Source organism: Callorhinus ursinus, unplaced genomic scaffold, assembly GCF_003265705.2.
Source record: "Callorhinus ursinus isolate GAN/ISIS: 27379988/994484 unplaced genomic scaffold, GSC_fseal_2.0 scaffold5, whole genome shotgun sequence".
In the NCBI taxonomy this organism is placed as follows: Eukaryota; Metazoa; Chordata; class Mammalia; order Carnivora; family Otariidae; genus Callorhinus; species Callorhinus ursinus.
In genome coordinates this window covers 60,234,306-60,251,448 of record NW_027397067.1, presented here as the reverse complement: position 1 = coordinate 60,251,448, position 17,143 = coordinate 60,234,306, and the positions used below count along the sequence as shown (strand labels likewise).

Genomic DNA, 17,143 nt, shown 5'->3' with positions numbered 1-17,143 from the left:
GCTTGCTTCTGCCCTGCCCTGCTCTCTTTCCAGACTGGGGTCCCAGGTTACACTGTACAGAAGGGCAGGACGACCTCTTCCTTCTTCTCTGCTGTGCTTGGGGGAATTAAATACAGTAGATGCGCTCCGTTCTGGCTTTGCCTCATTAAGAGGTCTCTATGGATTAATTCCCAAGAGATCGAATCTCGTTACTTTACTGTGGCAAAGTGAAATTAGTGTAAAGTAACAAGGAGCCAGATTAATGTGACCCCAGGAAATAATCCATAAAAAACTTATGAGGCCTTTAGCAGGCTGTAAATTGGATTTCAGACAGTGTGAGGGGAGGGGAAGAATCATGTTAAAAACAATCAGTTGGTAATGAATAGAGCTAATATTTTAGCACTTCAAAATAGAAGAAAACACCAAAGTAAATAACTCTGAGAGAACCCAATGGCAATATTTTCTAACATGTGTAAATAATTGAAATTGTGATTATAATCCTAACTGAATTTTTCTTGCTCTATGGCTGCTGGGAAGTGTATTGTTCATTAAGCATCACAGAACTCTAAATCAAAAGAACAAAGGAGAAGAGGAAGGCAGAAGAAAGCGATGGAAAAGAAAAATATCTTGTCTGGGGTGACCAGTTGTCCAGCCTGGTCTGTAGGCAGGAGAGAAAACAAACAACTCATTAGTCCATTTCTGGGATGAGGAAACTGACTCTGAAAGAGGAGGAGGATGGTTTGGAGACTGATAGGATATCAATTTCTTTTTTACCTCTTTTTTTTTTTTTCTTAAGCAGTGACAGGAAGGGAGAAGTGATAGGCACTTGGCATTTATACCCAGCAATCCTGTGTCATCATATGGTTAAGAAGGGATGCCATGGATATTTCACAGAAGTAGAAAAACAGTCCTAAAATTCACATGGAACCACAAAAGACCCCAAATTGCTGAAGCAATCTTTAGCAAGAAGATCAAAGCTGGAGGCATCACACTTCCTGCTTTCAAACTATATTACAAAGCTATAGTAGTCAAAACAGTAGGTACTAACATTAAAAACAGACATATCGATGAACAGAATAGAGAGCCCAGAAATAAACCCACATATATACTATCAACTAATTTTCAACAAGGGCACCAAGAATACTCAATGAGAAAAGAACAGTCTCTTCAGTAAACAGTGTTGGGAAAACTGAATATCCACATGCAAAATAATAAAATTGTCCTCTTGTCTCACACTACAAACAAAAATTAACTGAAAATGGACTAAAGACTTGGATGTGAGACCTCAGAGAGACTGAGCAGTCAGAGGGAGAAGGAGAGGGAAAAACAAGCTTCCCACCGAGGAGGGAGCCTGACGTGGGGTTTGATCTCAGGACCCTGAGATCATGACCTGAGCTGAGGCCAGATGCTTAACTGACTGAGCCACCCAGGTGCCCCAATAAAACATTATTAAACTGTAATAAGTGAAGCGATATGGTATTTGGACACGTAGACAGAAAAATAGATTATAATGTAGTGTTCAAATCCAAACTATAGAGTATATGAAAACTTAATATGTGGTAAAACAGATAACCTTAATGAGAGGGAGAGGAATTATTTAATTAATATATTATTTGGGAAAATTTGATTCATCATTTAGAAAAAAGTTAATTGAGAGTCTCATCACTTAGGTAGCAAAGTTTCTAGAAAACGGGTGTGTGTGTGAACATATAAATGTTCTGGATTGACTCATGTTCTCCAAAAAGATAAAATTTTCTTACAGCAGTCCTATGAAACTAACACTATATATTTACATATATTTATGTGTGCATATAATTATAATATTTTTAATGGATGCTTTGGACATTGAAGTACTAAAGCTAGCTAATATAATTTGACAGAGAAGCTTGAATGGCACCTTGCCTTAACAGGTTTTAAAACATTTTAGAAAGCAATGATAATTAAAGCAAAAAGACCAATAGGTCATTAGAACAGAATAGGGAATTTAATATGTAAAAATTATGAGGAGAGTAAGAATATGAACGAACAATTTAGTTCTTCCCCATGTAGACCTGCTTAGGCTTCCTCAGAATGTGGTATCTGGGTTCTAAGAGTGAGCATCCTGAGAGCACAAGGTGGACGTGTGTGACATTTATATGATCTCGTTTCAGAAGTCATGCAGTGTCATTGCTGACATACTCTGTCGGTCAGGGTGGTCACAAAGACTTGCCTGGGCGCAAGGGAATGGGACACAGACTCACCCCTCGCTGGGAGAATGGCACAGTTCTAAGAAAGCACGTGCGATGGGGGATAGGAATGCATGCTGCTACTCTCACAGGAAAATCGTCTGCCACCGTCTGGACTCGGGAAGTCCTCACCCTCTCCATAGACAAGCTGCATTGGCTGTAATTGGCTTTGCTTCCTGAGTTTCTCGGATCGGTTCTTACATTGGCATCTCTGTGACCTCTCACTTTATCCTTACTTTTATTTCCCTCTTATTATTTTGGGGCCAAATTCCTGGACACTGGCGATAATTTTATTTTGTGAGACATTTTGGAAAAAAAACCTGAACTTGATTTCCATCGGGGTTAAATTGATTGTGGAATCGTCCCAAACATACCAACACAATGATTCAAATGTGACACACAGAGAATACTGGGTTTTTGATAGTTTTAGGTGACACAAATTTGAGGAGTTGTCAAAGGAATTGTGAACATGCCACATAGCCACACATGCAGCCTTCTAGATGTTTCTAACTATGGAATGGCCGCAAGAATTTTGAGTTCTCTCCACGTTGTCTTGGGGGTTCAAGGCAGGCCCTACACTCCAAAACCTAACTCATAGCCATGTTAAATCTCTGGACCAGAAATACTGCTATTGACAGTTCTATGACTTTAGCTTTGAGAAATTCCTTTTGTTCCGTGTCCCGGGACTCCCTTTTTGTCCCCCCCACCCCAATCCCTACATTCAGCCAACTATAGCCTCGATGGGGGTCCTCGGATAATGTGGAAGAATAAAAGATAAGTCTGCTTTACAGAATCCGAAGAAACTCTACTGACTTCAGAACTCAACCCTGTATCATGGGAATCAGCTGGACCATGTAGTGTCTCAAGTTAAGTTCAAAGGAGCAAACTTGGACAAAACTTTATGTAAAGTAAAAATTTTCCCTGCTCCCATATCACAAGAGCAACCACATCCTGTAACAAGTAGCTGTTATCAGAAATAAACTTGGAAAAGTAACCTTTAACCCCTAAATGGAGTTCTGATGGTTTCACACAAGTGATTTCTTAGCCCATGATACTCATGGGCTGATTAGCACTTGAAAGCAGTCATTTGGATGAAGGTCAGCAAATTATTGATATTAGAGATATTGCTCAGCACTCTCTGTCTTAATACCAATAAATAAAGTCAATCCAGACAATGTAGAGATGGTATAGAATTTCAGCTCTATTTATCTATGCTCTAATCAAAAATAAATGAAAGTAAAGGTACTACGGTATTTTAGATAATGAGAGAACCACTATCCAAAGGGGGAAATGTGTGCATGTGGCAAGGTAGATGCTAGCGTACTCTCAGGCCTATGATCAACATATGTTTATTGAATAACAAAATGAAGGCAGGAAGAAAGAATTGGGATTATGTAACAAAAAAGGTAAAAAAATATGCAGAATAATGGATGCCTTAGCATTGAGCCATTGCTACAGTAAGCATTAAGATATTCATTATTATCAGGCACCTGGGTGGCGCCGTCGGACTCTTGGTTTCAGCTCAGGTTGTGATCCAAGGCTCGTGATCTCAAGGTTGTGAGATTGAGCCCTGCGTCGGGCTCTGTGCTTAGTGTGGAGTCTGCTTGAGATTCTCTTTGTTTCTCCCTCTGCCTCTCCCACTTGTGCTCACTCTCTCTCCCTCTTGCTCTCTCTCTAAGATAAATAAATAAATAAATGAATCTTTTTAAAAAAGATATTATTGTGTTGTATTTTTCACTAGGGTTATGGTTTTTCTTACCAAGTCATTGGCATTTTGAGGGAAGGGCCAGTTTGAAATCCTTTGCTTGAGTTCATTATGCTGGATTGATCAATGAGTTCTAAAAAGACTACAAATTCTGAAGTGGTTTAACTTCAAATAATTCTTTTTTGGTTTAATAGCACCTGGACAGCATTTTAGATTTTGTTCCTTTTTGCATCTGATGCTTCAATGGCTGATTTCAGGTGGGCTTAGTAAACAAATTTTGGAAACAAGTGAAGGAGTTATTAAGATTGTATTTTGACTCCCTTCTAAACAGAGTGTGAGGAAATGCAATTGCAAGAGTAATAAAAGTGATGAAAAGGGTCCTCATATAGTGCTTTCCCAAGGCATTTCGGACACTTTGAAGATATTAATTAATGCTTGTTAAATTCCTATGTGGTAGGAAGGGGGCAAGGATTATTAACTTGTTTTATAGGGGAAATGAAGCAAGAGAGCTTTAATAAACTGTCATATCAAGCAGCAATTATAGAAAAGGAGTGTCAAGCCCTGAACTCCTTTTTCTCAGGGCCTTGCTCACCAAAGCGCAGGTAAGATTGCTCCCACAGTACAGTGTTGAGTGAATTTCAGCAAGCCTCTTCGGTATCTCTCTAACCTTTACGACTCGTTCCTCAGATCAGGTGTTCTAAGCCCTTTTTACCCTGTTCAAACCCCAGCCCATTACTTCCCTCCCTCTCAGCAGATGAAATTACCTCCTATTCACAGAGATCCTAAAAGCCATATACAGTGAACTCTCAACCTCCCTTCTCTCTGACTCAAAATTTATTTTTATCTTCATCCATTTTCTGCTCATTCCTCTTCCTTGTTTCAGAGTCCATTGCCCTGAAAAGTGGAGTCTGCCTATCCCTCTTCTGGATTCCATGCATGGTAGCCTTCTGGCAGGGGCGGCGGGGTGGGGGTGGGTGGTGGCTCTCGGCCACCTGCCGCCAGCTCCCTCCTATCTTAATCTCTCCTTAGCTCTTTCCTGTCAAGCTAAAACCAGGCTCAAAACTCTCCTTCCCTAAAAATACTTTTCCTTGGCCCTGCTTTTCTTTCATGCAACTTCCCTATCTCTCTCTCTTCCTGTGATTGCTAAATTTCTGAAAAGAGTGGCCTGTGGCCTGTGCTTACAGGCTCTTTATAAAGACCGTTTGGACTGCTGTTGGTTTCCTGAGAGGCAGCAGAAGCGTTGGAACCAGATGGCCTGGGTTCAATTCCAACGAGAGCAAGACCGGCTTTATCACCACTCTGCTGTGCACTGGACAAAAGTGATTGCTGCTTTAATACTGTCTTTTCAAGCACCGATTTACACCATTCTGCTGTTTACAGCAGCTGGGCTTGGGGAGACAGCTCATTTGCTTTTATTTTCAAATCTGACCTCGTGTCTGACATAAAGTCTTTCCTATGAAATTCAGTTGAGTTTGGATAGTGTTAAGTAGAATACCTTTCATTTTTAAAATTTAGATTTTTATTCTAATAAAATGAGGAAAACAAGAACAACCACCACAGACTGAAAAATCTATCTACACATAATGGCTGGCTACCATTTATAGCTCTTCAGCCTCTTCTATTAAAAATCTCTGTACACACAGAATCAAATAATCACTTAAGTCCATGTGGAAGTGATTTTTGCTAGACTTTAAGATAAGAACAAAGCAATATTGCTTCACCAGTTACCTGAAGGTCTTATAAGAATTTCTTTTTCATACTTGGTTTAAAATCATCACTGATTTGATAGATAAGAGAAGTCTAAATATATCATGGGGATTGTTGTAGAAGAAAGAGTGTGCTCTCTGATTGAGGGAAGAGAGAAGTAAGAAAAAAGGGCCAATAACAGTTCATCGTAGTAGTTCTTTGGGTAGATAAAGCACATTATGTTAAAATGAAATTTGATGACATTTGTAATAAGAGACTGTCGATCTAAAGATATAGAGAAACCCAGAGAGCTTCAACTGCTTCCTCTAGCTGATGACCACCAGATAGACATTCATTCATTCAACAAACGTTTCTGGAATACTTTCTAAACAAGACACTTGGAAGGCAGGTGTGAATAGTACAGCTCTTGTTCTGAAGAAGCACACAATCCAGAGCATGAGACACATGGATAAACAAACAGTGTATATGTGATAAGTGCAGTGATTCAGGTTTCCCTGCAGGTGTGATGAGATGGTACAGACTCAGGGAGCCAGGTAAGCATCTTAGTGGAGGTGCTGACCGAGCAGCACTCGAGAGGAGTCGCCCAGCGTGGAGGAGTGGGGGTGGAAAGGCATTCAGGGAGGGATAGAGTGGGGCGATTTGGGGAGCTAAGAGTCAGCAGAGGGGAGGGTACAATATAGGGCAGGAAAAGCAGGTCAGGTTGGGATCAAAAATTAAATGATGTTGAAATAATACCAGTGGCAATAAAAATGGGGATGAAAAAATACAACTCAAGAACTAAGCACTGCAAATAAAATGTTCTGGCTGGGAATGGGAAATGTAAACCATGACTTCCAAACCCCTGGGAAGAGAGGACTGTGAACCAGACTGTGTGTGGGTCTGAGTGACCTTGACCAAGCTCAGTAATTCCAAGTGCCCAAAACTCTTTAAACCATCTCTAAGGCTCCAGATCTCTGTCCTGATCTCAAATATGCCATGTTCTTGTACTTCAGGGGGAGCCCACTTTCTACCTATGTTTACTTCTCTCTTTGTTCTTTATGCCCTGCTGCAGGGCAGTGAGAATTAGAGGTGCCTATTGAAATGTAAGTTTAGTTTGGTCTCTAGATATCCCTGCTCGTCACAAGGATGGGTGTGTAATGCTCTAGGCTGTGTTTGCTTTGTAGTTTGAAGTCTGGACTGGCTGTATTTGTTTTTTTTTTTTTTTTTTAAAGTGTATCTTTTTTTTTTAAGATTTTATTTATTTATTTGAGAGAGAGAGAATGAGAGATAGAGAGCACGAGAGGGAAGAGGGTCAGAGGGAGAAGCAGACTCCCCGCTGAGCAGGGAGCCCGATGTGGGACTCGATTCCGGGACTCCAGGATCATGACCTGAGCCGAAGGCAGTCGCCCAAACGACTGAGCCACCCAGGCGCCCTGGAGTGGCTGTATTTCTACCTTGTTCCTTGATTTTTTCCTACAGAGGCCATAGCTAGTGTAAGTGATACCTGATGCTTTCATGATCTCAAGTAGTTCATCTTTGTGAACGAATTTTCACAGTGAAGCTGGCAGTTTTATAAAGAAATAGGCAGTGTTTATAAAGAAGCAAAACTACTTCTTTACCAATTTTACAGGGTGTGGAGTAACATCTCATACAGTTCTTGGCAAATAACTCTATAAACATGGCAGTGGAAATGAAAAGAAAAATATAGCTTTTGGTATTTTTTTTTCTGTTGCGTATTTGGTCTGTTGAAAGATAGACATAAAAGCAAAACTGAGAGGAAGTATTTACTCAGTTCTTGTTATGTCCCATTTGTTTTCACACATGTAACTTTACATACGTAACATACCTAGTGAGGCAGGAAGTGTTACTATCCTCATTTTCTAGTGGAGGAAATGAAAAAGATTAAATAATTTGTGGAATAGGACAGAATTAGTATGAGTCGCAAGTCTAGGTCTTACCTGCTTCTAAAGCTTCAACTTTCCTACTGCAAGTTATGAAAGTTTGGGAGCTACTTCTGCTTACAGGACCCTATCCTGCTTCTTTGTCAATAAAAGAGTCATACTCTTCTTTGAATTAAAATATACACTCAGAAAAATGCACATGTACCTTAAGGGTGTAGTTTGATGGAGTTTTCACAGACTGAGCAATCCATAAACTAGCTCCCAGATTAAGACACAAAGGATCATCAGCATCCTCAAGTGTTCCTTACGTACCTGCCCAGTCATGAACCCCCACTTCCAGCATAACCACTCTCTTGACTCCTGTCATACATTAATTTTGCCTCTTTCTGTTTATTATACCTAGACTCATATCATCTGTTTCTGCCTTCTTTCACCCAATATTATGTTTGTGAGATTCATTCATAATATTGCAAGTCATTGAAAAATTTCATTCTCATTGATACATAGTGTTCCAGTATATGAATAAACCACAATTATCCATTCTCTAGTTGCTGGGAAATTGAATACTTTCTGGTGTTTTTAGTAGACAGAATAATGGTTCCCCAAAGATGTCTACATCCTAATATCTGTGAATATGTTAACTTCCATGGCAAGAGGGAGTTTACAGGTGTGATTAAGTTAAGGATCTTGAGATGGGAAGATTTTCCTAGACTATCCAGGCAGGCCCAATGTAATGGAAAGAGTCCTTATAAGAGAGAGGCAAGAGAGTCAGAGAGGAGATGTGATCATGGCAGCAAAGGTTGGAGGGAAGCGTTTTCAAGATACAATCTAAGGATGGCAGCTGGCCTCTCAGAGCTGGAAAAGGCAAAGAAACAGATTTATACCTAGTTCCTCCAGAGGGAACGGAGCTATGCCGACACCTTAATTTTAGCCCATAGGACCTGTGTGGACCTCTGACGTATAGAAAGATAAGATAGCACATTGGTGTTGTTTAACCCGTGAGGTTTGTGGTAATTTGTTACAGGCAGCAATAGTAAACTAATACAGGGCTATTATATTATAGGTAGAGCCACTATGAACATTCTAGTACCTGTATTTTGGTGAACATACAAGCACATTGCTTTAGAATATACATCCCTCGGGGCGCCTGGGTGGCTCAGTTGTTAAGCCTCTGCCTTTGGCTCAGGTCATGATCCCAGGGTCCTGGGATCCAGCCCCACATTGGGCTCCCTGCTCCACGGGAAGCCTGCTTCTCCCTCTCCCACTCCCCCTGCTTGTGTTCCCTCTCTCGCTCTGTCTCTCTCTGTCAAATAAATAAATAAAATCTTAAAAAAAAAAGTAAAAAAAAAAAAAGAATATACATCCCTTGGGAGGAGATTGCTGAGTCATAGGATATGCATGTTTCAGTTTTAGTTGTTAATGTCAAATATGTTTCCAAAGTAGTTATACCTATGTATATTCTGCACTAGAAGTGATGAAAGTTTTGATTACTTCACATCTTTGCTGACATTTGAAGTTTTCTTTTCTCATTTAGAAATTCTGGTGTGTAGTAGTATCTCTTTGTGGTTTTAATTTGCTTTTCCCTGATGACTAATGAGGTTGAACACTCTTTCATATATTTATTGGCCATTTGAATTTTTTGAAGTATTCGTTGTCTTCTGCCCATTTTTTTCTCCCTACTAGGTTATCTGTCTGTCTTGATTATTTTGACTGTAGAATTCCATTCAGCAATGCTTTCCAGAAACTGTACTCTGCTTCAAAATGATCTTTCCCTGTTCGATCCCATTTTTCTAACCCTAATTCTTCAATTTCCCTCAAAGAAATACATCATAAGCTGATTCAGACCTAGTCAAGACTTACGGCTAGAAGTTTGCAATTACCTCTTTTAGAGCTTTGGAATTTTTTAAGAAGAGGATATTCGATCCAATTTCTTGACAGTGCCAGAATCTATGCAACATCTCCTTATCTAGGTCTGCAAGGTAAGGGCTAGCTCCACATTTAGACTTCTCGGGGCTTTCCACCAAAAACAAAATCTACCACACAGCCACTCTTCCCTGTAGCCATATTTGACACATGTAATTAGAAAGCTCAATGGTTTATGGAGTTCAGGCGTGGTGGGAAGACATTAACATAATTGCAGCCCTTTAGTTTCTTCCTAATATTGGTGATTTGTGCCTTCTCTCTCTTTTTCTTTGTCAGTCTCAGTAGAGATTTACCAATCTTATTCATCTTTCAAATGGCCAGCTCTTGGTTTCATTTATTTTCTCTATTGGTTTTCTGTTTTCAGTTCTATTGCTATGCTGTTATTTTTATTAATTCCCTCATTCTTCTTTGCTTTCCATTGTCTTACGGTAGAATCTTGGATTATTTATTTGTGATCTTTATTCTTTTTCTAACATAATGATTTAATGCTATAAATTTCTCTCTAAGCACTGCCTTAAAACACATCACACAAATTTTGTTATGTTGTATTTTCATTTTTGCTCACTTCAAAACATTTTCTAATATTTTTCTAATTTTCCTTTAGTCTCCTTTTTTGACCTATGGTTTGCTTAGAAATGTAATCTTAATTTCCAAATATGTAGAGACTTTCTTATTATAATTCTGTAATTAATTTCTATTTTAATTCAGTTGTGATCTGAGGACATACTTTGTCTGACCCCAAGTCATTTAAGTTTGTTAAGGTTTGTTTTTGACACCAAGTATTTTCTATCTTGGTAAATGTTCCATGTGAGCTTGGAAAAAATGTCTGTTTTTCAAGATATTTTTGGATAGATTATCTGCCGCCCTTGGATGGAGTTCTTTATACAACTAGATGGAGTTGGTTGATGGTGTAGTTCAGTTGCTTGCTGATTTTCTTCCTACTAAGAGTGTTGAAGTCTCCAGGTATAACTGTGGACTTGTCTCTTCCTCCTTTTAGTTCTGCCAGTTTTTGCTTCATGTATTTTGACAATCTGTTGTTAGAAGTATGCACATTTAGAATTGTTATGTCTTTTTGGTGAATTAACACTTTTATCTGTATTTAATGTCTCTTTAGGTGCATGATTTAACTTAATTTTTCCACCTGTATATGGAATCTGAGAAAAATACATCTAGGGTATTTTGGATTCTTGAATGTAGACTTAGTCCTGATTATATTATGTTCTTTCTACAAGCTAATTTGTAAAGGTCTGGACTCTTTAATGTTAGTCGAATCAGTGTCACCTGTTTGGCTATAAATTAAACAGAAAAGTTAGAAGAGCTTGTCATTGAGAAACTTTTAGGCCAGTGAAATCACAGATATTTGCTAGGGCCAATTTTCTCTAAAACTATATGGTAGGAATTGTCTGTTTTTAAAAGCCTTAATTTTCAGTCATGGATTCCAAGTGGATGAACACCGCTTCTAGGATCCTTGTCTGAGCGCTTCCTCTACTTCGGTTGTCCGTCTCTGCCTGTGAGGAAACCGACACAGTTTCTAGGAGGGAGGACATCTATCTGTGACGTAGAGGGCCAAAACGATGAGCAGAGAGAAAAAGGAGATTGTGGAAGCGGGGGAAACCATGGCCTAAGAAGGATTTTTTCCTTTCCCTGGCAACCTTAAGTTTTATTCACTCAGTTCTACTGCACTTCTGATAGACTGATGATCTGATGGAGTGTGGCAAATACAAGTTTCTATCCTGTTCTCTCTAACTCACAGCTCAGCAATGGAAACCACACAGTGCCATTTTCCCCTGAAACAACCACTCCTTTTTCCGCCATCTGCACTGAAGCAGGGTATGACCATCCTGGAGAGCAATATGGGGATGCAGCAAGAGGTTAAGAAGATAGAAAGGAGAAAAGTCTCTGAAAACATTTCTCTTGCTTCTTACATCTGTCAAGTTAATTATGCTTCAGCTAAAATAATAGATGGTCACCAAATTGAATACCACCCCAAAACCCATTCTCAGCATTAAACTACCATGGATTAACTGCTTAAATTTTAAGCCTTAGTTTATAGCATCAGCATATCCCTTGAATGAATTATGGACTTGTATTCACTCCAGAACAATCTATTACCCTCCCACATAACAGAAAATGCCATTTATTGCAATTTGTGCAAACCATAAATCAAGACATTATTACTTAGAGGCATAGAAGCTGTGACTATACTGCATACTCCTGCATTTGGTAATGGTGTGTGTGTGTGTGTGTGTTGAGACGGGGGTGGAGGAATAGATATAGGTGTAAAAATTCCCAGGAGAATTGATGGTGGCTGCTATCTCTTTATGTTGCAAAGTGGCATCTCTGTTCAAATGTTCCTTTGGGTCTGAAACAGGTACTGACCAGCCTCAAATAATCAACCTTTGAATGTGGTTTTAAATTGGAAGAAATGATTGTGCACACCCTAGAAGGTGGTAGAATCCTTTTGCCGAGATTCCAACCCTGGAGCCATTTGGGAGGTAAGGCAGACTTTTGGAAAACACTGATGCCTACACAAAACTCCCAAAGGCTATAGTAAAAATTTTGGGGTGGCACCCAGATGCCAGAATTTTTAAAAAGCCATTCAGATAATTTTAATGTGTAGCCAGAGTTAATAACCTCTGCTCTACAGAATAGGAAGAGGAAGAAGACAGAAAATGTAAAGGGAGAGTAGTTATGGGCTGTAATTTTCTCAAATCAAAATGGAAATGCATCTTGGGGATTTCAGATAGAAGCAAATCCACGGGATGCTGCTTACAGTATTTCTGTGAACACTCTGAGGAGTGAAAAAAGATAAAATTAAGTGTGTCTGACAAGAAGGAAGTGCTTAATAAATCCTTATTTTCTCCCTTAAAAATGCAGATAACTAATAGAGACCTACATGTGCAAATAAGCACATACCAGCCTCGCATAAAGCTTTGTCGCCTTGCTTTGGTCCTTCACGCAGCACTTCTCAACCCTTCTTATGTTGTGGTACAATGAGAAAACCATGTTGGATCCACACCCTGGAGTGAATAACCGATCCGGAGGTGTCGCTCTCTGGTGGGAAACAGCCGTGACTTTTTGTTCCTGGAAGACTGGGGAGTTTGTAAGAGTTGCTGGGTATTTCTTGACAAAAGTGTACCCTTCAAGATTATTTTCATTTTACCTACAGCACAATGAGACACTGGAAGTCAATGAGATGGCTGTTACCGTCCTAAGGTAATAATAAGAGCTACAATTTGTCAAATGAATGCTATGTGCTAAAGTGATTCTCATCCATCAGCTCCTTCAGTTCTTCTGACCACCTTGTAAGGTAGGCACATATTTATTCCCATTTCGCATTTCCCAGATGAGGAACTTGAGATCCCCGAGGTAAGTGATTTGCAAACCCCACTACTCCTAACCATCGTTCTGTGACACCTCGAGTATTCATTTCCATTCTGTTCACTCTCCATCTCTCCGTCTCTAATCACTCCTCCTGGATTTGGCCATGGCAGAGCCTTGGAAGGAGTATTCTACCCCAGATTTTGGCTACCTGGAACCTTCCTCATTCTCATTTGTGATTCAGACCCTGCCTCTTCTTCGTGACGTTCCCCAACCACCATGTTGGTCTCCTCTGCCTTGGAGGAGGTCTCCTCTGCTCAGTTGCACTCACTCACACTTTCTGTTCCATGTGGTTAGTATGTTTGTGCGTGTGTGAATGCATGCATGTGTGTGTGCTTTATTTTCCCAAAGAGCCTACAACTCCTTTTTTTTTTTTTTAAAGATTTTATTTATTAATTTGAGAGAGGGAGAGAGAGTGGGAGAGGGAGCATGAGTGGGCAGGGGGAGGGGCAAACGGAGAGGGACAAGCAGACTCCCTTCTGAGCAGGGAGCCCGATGCAGGGCTCGATCCCAGGACCCTGGGATCATGACCCAAGCCGAAGGCAGATGCTTAACTGACTGAGCCACCCAGGCGCCCCAAGAGCCTACAACTCTTGATAGCAGTTCTGTGTCTCATGCTTTTGTTTCTCCACAAATCCCTTAATTAATTACCAGTATCTGTTGAGCCCTACTATGATTTTTAGGAGTTTTTAACAATTTTTTTTTTTTTTTAGTCATATAGTTCCCAGATTATCTGTTTTCTTATTTGTAAAATGGCATGGTAGTGTTACCTTGAAGAATAATTATAGAATGGTACTATCTTGCAGAATAAAATATTGGACCTGAAATGTGTCCTTAGGAAATGGTAGCTCTTTTATAACTATTATTATATATCATAATTGGTTGCCAGGAGGATTTTTTATGACATAACTTTTGTAGGGACAATGTCAGGATAGGTTCTGTTAAAGTGAGTTATCTCTGTGTACTTGTGTTTCATGTCATGGTTAGCGAGGAATATTGGCAGAAGGCAGGCAGCAAAGTAGGTGAGTGAGAGGCATCCAGTAGAGGCTGCACGGAGTCTTGTTAGTGAGGTCCATTCAGTCACAGAAGCCCATCCTGGGCATTCATTTCCATTGCACATAATAGCAAGAGCACTGAACAGGGAGTCAATAAATCCTGGCTCTGTTGAAAACTTAGCTGTGTGACTGTGAACAGCCGCCAAGTCCAAGTATCAGACTAGGCCCAGCCAGTTCAGAAACCTCTGTCCTCTTAAGTCTATTTAACAATGTTTTCCTCCTTTGTTCTCAAAGACAGCAAAAAAGACTCCTTGAGACTGACTGGATCACTTCCCTCCGTGGAACAACATCATGTAAAAGTTTACTAGAGAATGGACATAATAAGCAGTATCTTCTCCTTTGTGCCCTCACTTCACATTCTTCTCTCTTATTGCCTACAACTGAAATGCGAATTTAATTTATCATCAGTATCCAAGCAGAGACACTTTTGAGAGTGAAAGGGGGTGCTATTGGCAATTAAACCAGAACAACAGGGATGAACTGGATTTTCCTGGACCAGTCAGGTTGTATGGCAGCAATGCCTCTTGATGGCACTTTGTTCACCAGTCTAACTTCCCCACCAGATCGTGTTCTCTCTGGGGGCAGACCATGTCTTACTCATCTCTAGATCCCCAGCATCCTATATAGGGTCGAGGACACAGTGGGTGCTCAGTAGGTGTTTGGTGTTTGAAGGAACTCATGAATTAACTAGTTGGGGAACATTGGGTAACCTTGAGGAGCTCAGGTAAACTCTTGGTGCCTCTGGAAAATGAGCAGTAGACCAATGATTTCAAGGTCCTTCCAGCTTCCCAGCCTATAACTCTTCCCACCTTGGGCAGTTTCTGCTTATACCCTTCCTCTTGGGTGACTGAGATGTGCTCTGTGAGCACCAGGGGAAAGCCCCAGCCCTGAGATGGAGCTGATGGTGAGATGGCTGTCAATGCTTGCCTTGCTCTGAGCCCAGGGAAAGATCTCTTCACATCTATGGGAGTCTGAATGGTAGAAAGGAGAAAGAAATTAAGAAAACCAGGCTTGTGCCTTTCTGATTTATGGTTAGTTAAAAAGAGAGAGGGAGAGAAAGAGAGATATGGAGAGGAGGCTCAACAGTGCTAAGGTCATAGAATAAATTGGTGACTGGTGACCAGGATAGGAAGAGCCTCAGACGTCTATTTACTAAGGGAAATCTTTCAACCTGAGCTGGGGGAGCTGAGCCCTTGGAGTCCCTCAGCATAAGCACAGGGCGGTATTTTTGTAAGCAGCAGCCCTTTCGGGGAACCATGACTGCAGTCATATTGAATCATGAACTAGATTAGCCACATTAGAGGTTTAGCTTCAGTATATTTCAAAGTTAAAACACAGGCTGTGGCAGTGGTATCAAAACCTATAATTTCTGATGCAAATGAACGGCGTGAAAAATGGCCCCTAGCTACTGGGATAGACAGAGGAATATGTGAGTGAAATAACATGGCAGTTATGTCAAAACTGGAAGAATAACTGTATTCCAGAATAGTAAGTTATTATCATGGCCTGACTGTTAGAGTAACCCATAAGGTAAGAGAATGTGTTTTTTTGTACCTGGATAAAATTACATTGTCAATGTTGTTTAGTCCCTCTTTAAAAACTGAGCATTCATTTTTGAAAATATGTGTGGAACATAAGGTGACATTTGGAAAAAAAGCGTAATTTTCAAAGAATACTGATCCCATTAGTTCTTATATTACAGATGTCGATGAATTTAACTTTTATAGTGTTGCTAACACATGGAAGGCATAAAATGGACTTTCAGCTACCTAGGGTTTTCAGCAACATCTCAGGGAAGTACCTGAGCTTTATAAAATGTTTTCGGGGGGCATACTGTGGCATCGGGTTTCGTAAGAACAAGCCCACAGAATCAGAAATCTCTGCCTTCAAGTGCTAGGGCCATTTCTTATTGGCTGAGTGACCTTATGCAACCTACATAATTGTACTGACCCTAACTTTTCTTATCTTTAGAATGGGGATAATAATACCTTCCTTATTAAGGCCTCATAAAGATTAGAAATGATAATACGGGGAAAGTTTTAGAATATATCTATCTTCATATATATAAACACCCTATAAAAAACAGCTGATAATCATTGTTATTATTATTTAATCTTCCCTATGATATGTAGCTTTTTTTTTTAAAGATTTTATTTATTTATTTGACACACAGAGAGAGATAGCGAGAGAGAGAGAGAGAGAGGGAGAGAGCACAAGCAGGGGGAGCGGCAGGCAGAGGGAGAAGCAGGCTTCCTGCACGAGCAGGGAGCCCGATGTGGGGCTCGATCCCGGGACCCCAGGATCATGACCTGAGCTGAAGGCAGCGGTTTAACCAACTGAGCCACCCAGGTGCCTCGATATGTAGCTTTTAAATTTCATACTTTTAGGGTCAACTCAGAGGTTAAAGCAAATATAGTGGATTTAGTATTTTGTTCACATTTTTAACTTTTGTGCATGTTTGAATTGCCTGTGGTAATGGGTGGTGTGTGTATAGTGAGTTAACTAACCTTTCTAAAGGTAGCACTTTTTAAAGTTTTTAACAAATTAAACTGTAGAATCCTCTCAGTCTGAAGGAAAATACAGATATATTTAATCTTTATTAATAAATAAAATATCATTTTATATATAATATTCATTTTACATAATATAACTTATATAATATAATAATTTTATATGTGATATAAATATAAAATATATATTATCATATCATATCATATTTATAATATAAAATATCATTTACTAAATATCAGATATTAAAATATAAAATATATAAGTATCATTTATTAAAGTTTTATCCTCATTGTTACCATGAATTAGGTATATACACTCACACACACATACACATAAACACACACACACACACAATAAGCCAATCAATGTATTTTGAGAATTGCCCATCTATCCCAGAGACCAACAACACAAGGTAGCAATAATTGGTTGAGAGCAAGCCTTTGGGGGTAGGCAAACCTGGGCTTGATTTGTAGCTTTCTTTTTTGCTAGCCGTGTGACCTTAGACTCAGCCTTTATGTGCCTCAGATTCCCCACCTAGGAAATGAAAGTAATATCGACTATAGAATTGTTGTAGGGATTAAACAAGAGAACGCATAAAATGCTTGCATGATGTTTATCACATGGTATAGTCTGCGTAACTATTGTCTGTTATTAAAAAAGTTATGCAGGGTTTGAAACTATAATTTGATCAGAGGGCAGAAATATTTACAGGGTTATTCCATATATGAAAAAAATCATGTAAATATCCAAATAGTTCTTACAAGATGGTTAGCAGAA

General features: G+C 39.6%; 1 long non-coding RNA gene across 1 annotated transcript in view; it reads left to right on the top strand.

The window, feature by feature from the left end:
* LOC141372757 (uncharacterized) overlaps positions 1-17,143 on the top strand; it is a 191,407-nt gene that overhangs the window by 37,641 nt on the left and 136,623 nt on the right. Inside the window, exon 2 of the long non-coding RNA XR_012378158.1 lies at positions 12,589-12,635. This is a non-coding gene — a long non-coding RNA (uncharacterized lncRNA). The remainder of the gene's footprint in view (positions 1-12,588; positions 12,636-17,143) is intronic.